Consider the following 12,960-nt stretch of genomic DNA (forward strand, 5'->3'; position numbering starts at 1 on the left):
TTTTACTTTTTCAGCATGAACAACTCAATAGTACAACTCTTAGCTTCTTAGAAACTTAATGGCGATAATTATGCAACTTGAAAATCAAACTTAAATACAATACTAGTCATAAATGATTTAAGGTTTGTCTTAACTAAGGAACGTCCTCAAGCCCATGCCTCAAATGCTAATCGAAATGTTTGAGAAACATATAATCGATGGGTTAAGGCCAATGAAAAGGCTCGTGTCTATATTCTTGCCAGCATGTCTGATGTTTTGGCAAAGAAACATGAATCCTTAGCCACAACTAAAGAGATTATGGATTCATTGAGGGAGATGTTTAGTCAGCCTTCATGGTCTCTCAGACATGAAGCAATTAAATATATTTACACCAAGAAAATGAAGGAAGGGACCTCGGTTAGAGAACATGTCCTGGATATGATGATGCACTTTAATATTGCTGAAGTAAATGGTGGTCAATGAGACAAATCAGGTGAACTTTATTTTACAATCTCTTTCGAAGAGTTTTGTACCGTTTCAGACGAACGCGTGTACGAACAAAATAGAGTTCACCTTAACCACTCTTCTAAATGAGCTCCAACGATTCCAGAACCTTACCATGGGTAAGGGGATAGGATTGGAAGCAAATGTCGCTACCACAGAGAAAGAGTTAGTGGGAGGATCGTCATTTATGACTAGAGTTGAAACTTTAAATATGAAGAAGAAGAGAAAGGGGAAGACTCCCAAGAATAGTGAGGGAAAGAAAGTTGCTAAAGGTAAATGTTACCATTGCAATGAGGACGGGCATTGGTTGAGAAATTGCCCAAAGTACTTTGCTGAGAAGAAAGCTGAAAAGGAAGCACAAGGAAACTAGTTCTAGGAAAGCTTGTAGAAGGCAAGATCATCCTCAAAGTTTGGAACAAAAGAGGTTGTCTTGGCTGAAGCAGTGGAAGATCTAAAGTTATTTAGATAGATATTTTATACTTAATGTTGTTTTGTATGCTTCTCAAGAAGTTGAAATTTAATATCTCTCTCTTGTATTTCAGAACAAATGTGGAGAATATTTTTTGAAATCAAATGAAATGTTCATCTTTCTATAAAAATTATTCAATTTTGTTCTACTATATATAAACAACTTATATATAAGTTAAGACCAAATAAAGCAAAATTTGTCTTTAATACTGAAATGTTTAGCATAAAAGACAAAAAGGTTTCTTCTAACGCCTTTATAGTACTTAAGATTCGATCACATAAATCTCAATGCAATTGAAAGATTGGTTAAGAGTAGACTTATAAATTAGTTGGAAAATAACTCTTTACCTTCATGTGAGTCTTATCTTAAAATGAAAAATGACCAAAAAGATCTTTTACTAGAAAGCGGTCTCAAAACTAAAATACGATCAGAGCTCGTACATTTGGACCTCTTTGGACCATTGAATGTCAAAGTTCAAAGAGGGTATGATAATTTCATCAATTTAATTGATTTTGGTCATGTTTACCTATTGCATCACAAGTCAGATTCTCTTAAAAAGTTTAGAAAATTTAAGACTAAAATTAATTAGGTAAAACTATAAAGACATTTCGATCAGATCGAGATAGAGAGTATGTGGACTTAAGATTCCAAGACTATTTGATAAAACATGGAATCCAGTCACAACTCTCTGCATCTAATACACCTAAATAGAACGATGTATAAAAAAGAAGAAACTAAGCCTTGTTGGACATGGTTCGCATTATAATGAATCATCAAACCACGTAGTAAATTAGTATTGAATAGGATTTCCAAAGATGTTATAGATAAACCTAGTTCATCCACTAAAGTAGTTGATAAAATTAGGGAATCTGGTTAGTCACATCTTTCTCAAAAGTTGTAAGTGCCTCGAAGTAGTAGAAGGGTTGTTCATCACCCTCTTCGCTACCTAGTTTTATCGAAAACCAAATCATCATAGTCAATGATGGTTTAAGAGGATCCATTGACTTTATGAAAAAACAATGAATGATGTAGATTATCTATCTGATGTCTAGAAATGACTAGCTATGCACTTTCAAATAAAATATTTGGAAATGCACAATGTGTTCTAAAGGTTCAAATTGTTTGGAACTACAAGAACATAATACTAGCCAATCTCAAGCATCTTATATAGACAAAATGTTGTCTAGATATAAAACGCAGAATTCCAAAAGAGTTGAATTGTCATTAAGTATATTTTTAAAATAGTTTAGAAATTTAAAAGATTAAGTACTTGTGAACTAAGGATCTGATCCTTATTGGATACACTGATTTTGATTTCTAAAGATGCTAGAAAGTCTACATCAAAATCATTATTTACTCTAGATGGAGGAGTAGTAGTGTGAAGAAGCGTAAAGTTAAAGTGTACTATTTTATTTGGGTAATCATGCATCGTAGTGACGTTGTAGGAATCTCGATAATTGTTGAGCAAATTTTTGGCTGTTTAATTTACAAAGTCCTTCACGGCTAAATTTTTTGAAGGTCACCTAAATAGTTTAGGTCTACGAAGTTTGCACACAAGGACTAGTGGGAGAGTGTTTGGGTATATGCCCTAGTTTGTTGTACTTATATGTTTATTATACTTATATGAGTAATTCTCTCACGATTAAATTCAACATTATTCTCTCACGATTAAATTCAACATTGTTTTCTCACACTAGGAGTTTTAGTCCAAGTGGGAGTTTGTTGGAATTTATGTCCTAAAACTCGTAGTTTGTAGTTAAAACTATATTCTATCTGACAAAGTGTTTATTGAAGATTTATTAGTGAAAATAGAATACTATAATCTTGAATCCAATAAACTAAGGTCTAGAGGCTATCTAGTGTAGACTTGAACTTTATGTAGAGACATAAACTTGGATCAAGTTCGAGTATATAGCCCAAACGATCTATAGTGAATGAATAAGGTTGGACGCCTGATTCTGGAAACACTATGGATGCGGCCCGCTCTGTAGTTAGTACAAACGACGTGATCCTGAATCGTTCATGTAAAGACATGGTAGTGGGAGCATCATATGTAAAGAGTTTTCATAAGACTGAAACCATGAAATAATCATTTTTAAGTTACAACACCGTTGACTATATAAACTGACTATTTCGATTAAGATGACTTTGGTAACTTAATCTTAATCCTGAGCTAACTATGAATTTCTGTTCAAACGGTATTATCCTTATATCTGCATAGGTGAGGGCAGCTCAATGACATTGGCCCAATAAGCTTCCAATTTCAGGGGTAAGATCGAATGAATGGCTAGGGATACAGGGTGCAAGACGTAATTCACTCTTATCCACTCTAGGGTTAGTAGATAGGTTGTTCTCTTAAGGATTGAATCCAAGTCTTGAACAAGGGATCCCACCCTCTCATTGGCCTGAGAGGGATTCAGTTTATAAGTTGGACCTTAAACCAAATGTTCAATAGTGGATTAGTGAGACTTAAGGAACAAGACGTAGTCTCGGGGTAAAATGATATTTTGACCCAACAAGGTTACGAAAAACCTGTGAAGGATTAACTTACTGATCATGGTTATATCAAATGGACACAAATATGTCTAGAGTGAGGGAAGTGCAACTATGGGACTCTAGTTGAATGAATCGTTAGTTAACTAATGTTGATTAGCTCGATCTAAAAGGGTTTAGTCAGTTGATCTTGGATTGTTGGAACGCACGATCTATAGGTCCATTAGGTTCTCCTGCTAGCTCATACGAAATTAACTTAGAACAATATATTGGAATAATTCGAATTGTTCGAATTAGGTAGTGAGAGAGAAACCAATGAATATATGTAATATAGCTGTTGATTATAGGGTCTTATGTTTAAATGTGATTTAAATGTTAAAAATACAAATATATATTCATATTTGGGAGTTTGAAATTGATGGAAACGGTCAAAGTTGTGAAAAGTCAAAATGTTGATTTTTGACTTTAAAAAGTCAAATTTCGATCGATTTTATATTCAAATATGATTTAAATTTTAAGAAAATGAATACGAATTCATGCTCGGGAGATCGAAATTAGTCAAGATGGACAAAATGGTAAAAAGTCAAAATGTTGACTTTTGACTGACTTTAACTAGAATGGTCTAATGACCATTTTGCCTCTTGACCAAAGTTAATGGGAAAATCCAACATTTTGTTGGATAATTCCACTAACTCTTAGTGGGCTATGTGGAAGCTTATGGTGATGACACCAAGCCTATCAAGAGAAAATGAAATGGTGAATCAATCCACAATGGATAGTGGATTGTGAGGTGTTGGGCTTTGGTGGTCCAATTACATGCAAATTTTGTATGTAATTTGTCTATTTAAGAGGCAATTTTCAAATGGAAAAAGAATTTTGCCATTTTTTTTTTGTAATTTTGAATTACAAAAAGTAAACCTTTTTCTCTCCCAAATCTCACACCAAAATCCACCTTCAAATTCAACCTCTTTCTCAATTTTCCTACTTTAAACGGGTCCCACAATCCGATTTCAAGTTCAGAGAATAGCGGGTCAATTCTAGTGGTGGTTCGATTTGAGTTCGGGAGAAGATTTGGAGCTTCGGGAAGCTACAAAGGTAAGTATTTCTTTTAACGCTAATTTAATGTAATTAGGGTTGTGTTTAGTATGCATGTTAATCACTAAATTAGGTTTAGTTGCAATTAGGATAAAAATTCGATCTTATTTCCGCTACGTTCATATGCTTTCCATCACTATATATATCTGATGTATATAGAGATTGGAATCTATTTGTTATTATTTTATTAATTGTCCTTATTTGTCTTATATATTAGGTTGATCCAATTAGTACGATTGAATACCAAGTAACAGATGGAAATCAACAGTTTATTGTGAAGTTAAACGTGGGATGTTGTAGTTGCCGAGTATGGGATATTGAAAAAATTCTTTGTGCGCATGGTCTTGCTTAATTTAGATACCTATTCTTATATATCTAAGTTTTATTATAAATAAACACTATCATTAACATACAGTGGTTGTATTCAACCTGTTGGATCTTATTTCGATTGAAGAGTTGAAGATTCTGTCATGAAATCCTCCAGTCTTTAAACAGCAAGCTGGAAGACTAAGAAAACAAAGAATTCCATCTGTTGGTGAATTTAGTAGTTCAACCATATGTTCCAATTGTAATCGTAAAGGACATAATAGTAGGACTTGTAAGCAAGGTTTGAACAATTAATGATAATGTGTAATCCCTTTCTTTCATTATTATGTATAAATGTTTGATATTAAATTTGATGGAGATTTAATATCGTTTAGACATTAGTGTGGTATATATAAACGATCGCTTAATATTCTTTACATCTATTAAAAAGATCATTTAGACTTTACTAAATGATCGTGTGATTTGTATTGCCTGATTGTTTATGCTTGATACTTGTACGTTTACATATAGTTTAGGAAATCGGTTTAACTTAAGTGTGTGGTGATCTATAATGTTTTATGTGATCGTTTAGATTAATCAGAAAATTCGCAATCGTTTAGACACTAGTGTGGTATATATAAACGATCGCTTAATATTGTTTACACGTATTAAGAAGATCGTTTAGACTTTACTAAATGATTGTGTGATTTGCATCGTTTGATTGTTTATGCTTGATACTTGGACGTTTACATATAGTTTAGGAAATCGGTTTGACTTAAGTACGTGGTGGTCTATGAAGTCTTACATGATCATTTAGATTAATTGGAAAATTCACGATCGTTTAGATATTAGTGTGGTATATATAAACAATCGTTTAAAGCTATATGCATGATCTTTTACATTTATCTACACGAATGTTTTTATATCTTTATACAATTGTTTTCAGATATTTATCTAAACGAATACAAACATTCAGTCAAAAGTTGATTAAAATTAAAAAGTAAAAATTGTACATGTACATGAACCAAAACATACATTTTATTTACCAATAGAATTTATTTGCCCAAAAGTTTACTACATATTGTTGTCTAAATAGTTTCATGTTATCCATAATTAAACAATCATGGTCTGCATTTGTTACAAGACATTCAATAAATTTGGCACAAAAAAATCCCGCAATCTAATGAAGCATCTTTTTGTAATGTGGTATTTAATCAAAATGAAGATGAAGGGACGAAAAATGAAGTGTCTTTTTTGCATTGTATTCGCTGATAGGTTAATAAATGCGAATTGATTATTGATAAAACGCTTTCTGATCATTTTTACCCACAAACCCTAAAACTCTACACATAGTCGCCACGTGACCATAATATAGTAATTTAATAACTGAAATTACATTTTAAATTATACGATAGGTTTAAACGATCGGTTAAGATCACACAATAATGTAGACAGTTCTGTAATCAAAACGATATCTGTTTGAAATACAAACGATCATTTTCTTAAACCTAAACGATCGTGCTAGTTTATCTAAACGATCTAGTTATACGTTTTACGTGATGGTAATATATATGTTAAACGATCATGTACTTATTTCAAACGATTTTTTAGTACATTAACCAATCTCATTATTACAAGTGAACTATAAATAATTAGGTTTGTCTTAAACTATCTTGTTGTACGCTATAAATGATCGTTTATGTGACTAAACAATTTGATAATAAACCCAAAAGATCTTCAAAATTAAAAATTTGATCAACAATCGATTAATAACAACCAAATGATAAAGTTAACTATTATAAATGATCGTTTACAACATACAAGCGATAATGTTAATTTTTTTAAACGACCATTTGAAAACATCTAATTGCTAACGTTAATTGTATCAAATGACCGTTTTACAACATCTAAGCGATAATGTTATACAATTTAAACGATCTCGTAGTTGATACAAAACGACTAAATATAAATGTTTAACAGGTAAAAAACAAAGAAATTCTGAAAAGTTCTTATACATTGATTGTAAACTTTATTATATGTTTTCATTTTATGTAAATTTTACAAAACATGTTCATGCACATAATGTGATGGAAATAAAAAAAAAAACTGTTTAATACAATTATATTGCCATCCATCATTATTTTTGCAAAGATTTGTCCTTAACCATCTGCTTCGTAAATTTTCATTAATTACAATAAACATTTTGGCATTCTTTCCCTTCTCAAAAAATTCAAAGGCTTCAAAAAGAAGGTCTTCATCGTGTTGGGTTTTATGTCCTAAAACTCGTAGATAGTAAATATAATCAATTGACCGTCATTAATAAAGTATTTTATTATTTAATTTCAATAAGTGTTATTGATTATTTTATTAGTTTTTTCTTAATAACCCAAATCCAATAAACTAACATCCTAAGCTGTTTGATGAGTCTTGAACAGTATGTAGAGACATACAGGGATTAATGTTCAAGATCAGCTTAAAGAGTCTATAGTATAGGGTTAAGGTTGGGTACCTTATCCTGTTAACACTATGGATACGGCTCACTTTGTATTTGATACAGACACATTGATCAAATGCGTTCATGTATGTGACATGCGAGTGAGGGTATCCTATGCAATGAGTTTGCATAAGACTGGACCACGAAATAGTAATCACTAGATGTAACTCCGTTAACTAGTTGGATTGCTATTTCATTAGGATGACCTAGGTAACTTAGTCTTAATCCTGAGTGTATTATGAACTCCTGTTTGCGAGGGATTGTCCTTTGATTTATACGAGTGAGAGTGGCCAGATTGCCGACTCAATATTCTTATCATTTTGGGGACAATACCGAGTGGAGAGCTGGGAACATAATCACACAAGATGGAATTCACTCCTTCCCACCTTTAGGGTAAGTAGATAAGTGTTCCCTTAAATGGTGTCTCCGAGACTTGAACAAAGGGCCCTACCCTCTCAATGGCACGAGAGGGGTTTCTGTTTAATGGTTGGACCATAAACAGGTTGTTCATTAGAGAAGCACTGGTATTTAAGGACTAGAGGTAACCCAGGGGTAAAACGGTAATTTGACCCAGCTGGAGTTACGAACACTTGTGAAGGACTAACTTACTGGTATTGGTCTATATCCGTAGACATAGAAATATATCTACAGTGAGAAGAGTTCAGCTGTGAGTCTTTAGTGGAGTGTACACACAGTTAACGAATATTGATTAATGTGGTTAATGAGTTTAGCCAATTAATCTCATATCGTTGTAGCTTCTGATCTGTAGGTCCATTAGGTCCCCTTCCTAGCTCATAAAGAGTAATGAGATTTATTTATATTGGTTGTAATTTGAAATGTTCAAATTTACTTTGGGAATTAATATAATGTATATTGATACATTATAATATAAAGTTTATATTTTAATTAGACTTTATTATATAAATTTAATTTTGGATATGATTCAAAATTAAATTATGAGAGAATAAAATATTTGAATAAGTTCAAATATCAGTTTAATGTGAATTAGATTCATATTAAAACTATAAGTTAAAATTTAATGTGTATATGATACATATTAAAACTATAAGTTATGAGAGAAATTTATATTTGAATATGATTCAAATTATGGATTAAATTAAATATAAGATATTTAATTTAGAAATTAATTAATTGGAGAATTAATTAATAGTTTTGTTTAATTTGATTTAATTAAATTTGATTTAATTAAATTAATTAAATTAAAACTATAGGTTATGTGAGAGATATTCATTTAAATATGATTTAAATGAAATATTAATTAAATATGATTTAATTATTTAATTATTTATTTAATTAATATAATTAATATAATTAATTAATTAATTAATATTAATTTAATATTAATTTATTAAATTAATAAGGAACGTGGGTGGTTTTCCCACGTTCCCAATTATTCTCTCTAACTTCCCTCTTCTTCCGACTGAAGAAGAGGGAATTTTTTGCGTAACAAATTTTTTTTCGAACGGGAGAGAGTTCTGCGAAGAAGTCTATCCATTCTCTCTAAAAAAAATCTCTCCATTCCCTTATTCCAATTTTGGTTCCCACAAACCATCTCAATCAGAGAATAGGAAGGTTTTCAAGTGGTGGTGCCCCAAAATTTGGTGATTGGCAGATTCAGAGTCGTCAACGAGCGTAAGTCTTATTCTCTGTAATTTTTTAAAGCATGTTTAACCAATATTTTTTGCCAATGTATTGGTATTTTTAAGGTTCTAATTAAAATTGAGTTTCTGTATATTTTCCGCTGTAAAGGGTTTTCATCCCTTCACATCGATGTTTGGTAATGTCTGCATAGCTTCAATGGGTTGTGCACTTGACCAACTTCGTGCACAACCTTGCAAGAATTGTACACCAAATACTGAGAATATCTTCCTTTGTGAATCCCGTCATTTTTCAACTTTGCCCGGAAGAGGCTCAAAATTTAGGAAGTTGTTAAGAGCATACCATAGTCTTTTGTAGACATTTTTGAAAACATGCACGTTGTTTCCTTTTTTTTTTCTTGATCAATAAAGGTCTAAATGCTGAAATTTCAGCATTTAGACATTTATTGTTCTTTGCTTGTGAGAATGGTTTTAAAGGATGATGAAGATTAATTGATGGAAAAGGAAGCGTTTTTTTTTTCTTTTGCCTTATACTTGATGATAGGTTAATAAAAGCGAATTGATAATCTAATGGTTTTTAATGAATGAGGAATAGTTTGACAAGAAAAGTTGAGAAACATAAGATCTAATGGTTTGTGAGAATGGTTTTAAAGGAAGATGAAGATGAAGGGACGGAAAATGAAACGTCTTTTCACGTTGGGCTCGCTGGCAGGTTAATAAATGCGAAGTGATTATTGACAAAACTCGTTTGAACCATTTTTGCCCACAAATCTTAAAACTCTACACATGGTTACCACGATCGTGCTAGTTTATCTAAACGATCTGGTTATACGATTTATGTGATGATAATCTATGCTAAACGATTTATAATTTTGATTATTTACAACACGCATATTGACCATTTTCACCCACAAACTCTAAATTTTACACATGGTCGCCACGTGGCCTTAATTCCCTAATCTTATAACTGAAATCACATTCATTAATTACATGATAGACGTAAACGATCACTGGCTTTTAACCAAAAGTATTGTTGTATATTCATTAATTACATGTTATACGTAAACGATGCTGTTATGTATATTTTACATGTAAACGAAGTTGTAATACATTTTACACGATCGCAAAAAGATATAATGTATTCTTGAGTTGACATTCTTCTTTTGTTTTTCTTGCTTTTTCTTCTTGTGTTGAGATTGGTTGTCTCCATATCATTTTTTAAACTTTTGTCTTTTTTTGCTCACCACCATTATTTCCCTTTTTCTTTTATTTAATTTCTCTTTTGTTTCTAGTTCTTGTGCTGCATGTTCTTGACTGATATTAGTGTCAATTTGTTATTCAGTTTCGTTATTATCAACCTCATCATCTTCAATAAACTTTTTCCCTTTTGGTGTATCTTTTTTATTTTCTTTCCCTTGTTTTTCTATTTTTTTCTTCGACGATTATAATATTTTCCAATTGAATCTGGCTTCATTTTGTTTTGAGTTCCTGCCTTCTATTTTCAACTTCTTCTTCTTTTTCTCCATCTTCAACTTCAATTATTTGAAGGTAAAAAGAGAATGTGCTGTCAAAATGCTTGTGCAAGAAAATGTAGACAACTGTGCAATATAAAGATCGTTTAAATATGTATACACGATTGTGTAAAATATATAAACGATCGTTGGTCTAAATTTATGATTTCGTTGTTCTCTTCTTCTTCTTCTTCATCTATCTGCAAGCACATAAAGTAAGAATGTTCAGAGACATCATGAAGAAAGCACATCCAGATAGAGTTAGACTTCTATCTTTGTCTATATGATATAAATTATATTTATTGTTTAAAAAAGAATTAAACCTGCGGCAATATTTGTGTTTTGGGTGTTTCTAAATCTATAGTTCTTATTGTTTCCAAACTAATTTGTGTTTCCAAAATGACAGTTTCCTGTAAAGAAAAAGAAACAACATAATCGTGTTTTATTTAAAAATTAAGCAACATTAAACAAAACAAAGGAGTAAATAATGAATAAGGCACTAACCGTAGAGCAATGTGTTGTTGCATACTTCATCATTGTATTAACTTCTTCATCTTTATCAAGAAGATCAAGGCTACAAGTAGGTGGTCTATTTTTCTCCACAGCTTTTGTATATGCAATTTCTTTCTCATTCTGTTGTTCTTGAAGTTTGGCTAATGATGGTGGAACATTCAAGCTTCTCATAACCATTGTCAACATGCTTTTTATTTCTTTTATTCATCGACCTAATGATATTTGTTCTGTTTCTGTTTTTTCTTGATTTTTTTTATTTCACTTATTTTATTTAAGATTTTGTTTGTTTTATTATTTTTTTTTCATTTCTTTCTCTTTTTTTTTTATGTTGCTCTGTCTTTTCTTTTCTTTCCTACTTCTCAATATCTTTGAACTATTTCAAAATTGTTTGAGACTCTTCTTCTGATGAATCTAGAGGTGTCATAGAGAACTACAAATAAAATGATATTAGATTATTAGTGAAAAAGTAGCAAATGTATTGATAAACAGTGATAGATTTATCATATCATCTATTCAAGATAAACATGGATATAAATTTTTCATTGTCTATCTAGATAGACATATATAAAGCATGCTCTAAATTTACTTACATTATCAAATTCAAAAATGTTGATGTTTAGAGTCCTCTAGTCACTTGTTTCCAAATATTCCCATGTTACAATTGTTGGCCCTTCAATTGCAAGCTTTCTTCCAAACCCAACATCTAAATTAGAAAGTCTTGGTATTATCTCAAAAGCCCAATAGACTAATGCTAGGGGAATCCCTTGAAAGTATACAACATCCTTGTCACTATTGTATGATGCTTTTTTGAAGAATTGTTATGTTAGGATGTATGATAACCTTCCTCATGGATACTCTTTGAAGATTTCTTCATTATCTAATATGTCTAGATGTTGGAGATTTATGTGGTTGTGTTGTTGCTTGGGAATTAAAAATGCTTCTAAGATATAGAGGTTAACTAGTTTTTCTTTCAATGAGTATTCCTCGTTGCGTAAAGTTTTGAAAGTTCTTTCTATATATCTTCTTGTTATAAAGTCATCATGATGGAAAAGAGCATTATTTAGACCATTTTCTTTTCTTTCTCTTAGATTTAACTCTGGAAATTTGTGACCTTTTAGTCTAGTCACAAAACAAAATTCTTTCAGCCCAAATTCTGTTATATGTCCATTGAAGTTGAAAGCAAGGACATTAATTTTTTTTTTGTATGGCATTTTTTTCTTAATAGAAAATTTAGAAATTGTGTTGGTATTTTGGCCATTTTAATGCTAAGGAACTGGCTAAAAGGACTGTTTGTCAAAACTCGAGAAAGAACACTTTGATCTATTTTGGACTTGATTTGATTCAATGTTTCTAAACTGTAGTATACATTAATTCTAGGGTTTTTTTTTTGTTCATCTTGCATGATAATGTCATTTGGATAGTGTTTCACTTGTTGAAAGACATAATAAACAATATGTTTCAAACAAGGGTAAGTTTTAACAAATTCACAAATACAGAGCGCTATACAGAAAAAGATACACAAATATACAATGCTATACAGACAGATATTCACATTCTAGTTTGTTACCTTTATTTCTTTTTCTTTCTTAATTTTTCTTTTTTCTGTCTTTACTTTACATTTTATTGATTTGCTATATGATGCTTGTTGCTTCTTGCTCACCATTTATTTGTAAAAAAGAAACTAATATAAATTATTCAATGAAATATATACAATGAGTATAGAAACAGACGTCTTTGTATGCAGAATGGATCGTGATAGATATAGATAGATCAAAATGAATATAGATACAAACTTTTTTGAATGCAAATCAGATCGTCGACCGCAACAGTTCTATTGAAGTAGTTACCAGGATATAAACGATTGACGAGGAAGATGATGGACAAAAAAGTTTGAGCAAGTTCCTTCACCTTTTTATAGCCCCTTCATTTTGATGGTATTTTTGTAATTATGAGTTATTGGAATTTCTCTAAATGATC

The sequence above is a fragment of the Cucumis melo genome, chromosome 8 (assembly GCF_025177605.1).
Source record: "Cucumis melo cultivar AY chromosome 8, USDA_Cmelo_AY_1.0, whole genome shotgun sequence".
In the NCBI taxonomy this organism is placed as follows: Eukaryota; Viridiplantae; Streptophyta; class Magnoliopsida; order Cucurbitales; family Cucurbitaceae; genus Cucumis; species Cucumis melo.